The sequence below is a fragment of the Otolemur garnettii genome, unplaced genomic scaffold (genome assembly GCF_000181295.1).
Source record: "Otolemur garnettii isolate 467f Iridium unplaced genomic scaffold, OtoGar3 scaffold00089, whole genome shotgun sequence".
Taxonomy (NCBI): Eukaryota; Metazoa; Chordata; class Mammalia; order Primates; family Galagidae; genus Otolemur; species Otolemur garnettii.
Window position 1 is genome coordinate 3,519,832 of NW_003852484.1, and position 382 is coordinate 3,520,213.

Here is a 382-nt window from a genome sequence, read left to right on the forward strand (position 1 = left end):
CAGGCAAACGTCTCCCATTGGTCACCTGGACCCGGACGTGGTGATTGGGCGGGTTTCCTTTGCCCTTGCCCCCGGCTTCCGGTCCCGCCTGGTTGAGATTAACTCTGCGGTGTTGACCAGTTGGTAAGTGCGGAAGTGTTCCGTAGGCCAGGGCTTCCGATTCCGGTGGGTAGGTAGGTTTTCTTGAAAGTGGTGGTTCATTCATCCTCAGGTTCCTTGTCTGTCTGGTAGGATTGCTCATGATCCCAAACATTTCGGAGCTGGGGGGGGGGGAAGGGTACGTACAGATACTACGGAGATCCCCTAAGCCCCGCCCCTGCTTTGGATGATAGTACATTAATAAAATACCGAACATTAGTACTTTACTGTTGACTGTGCACAG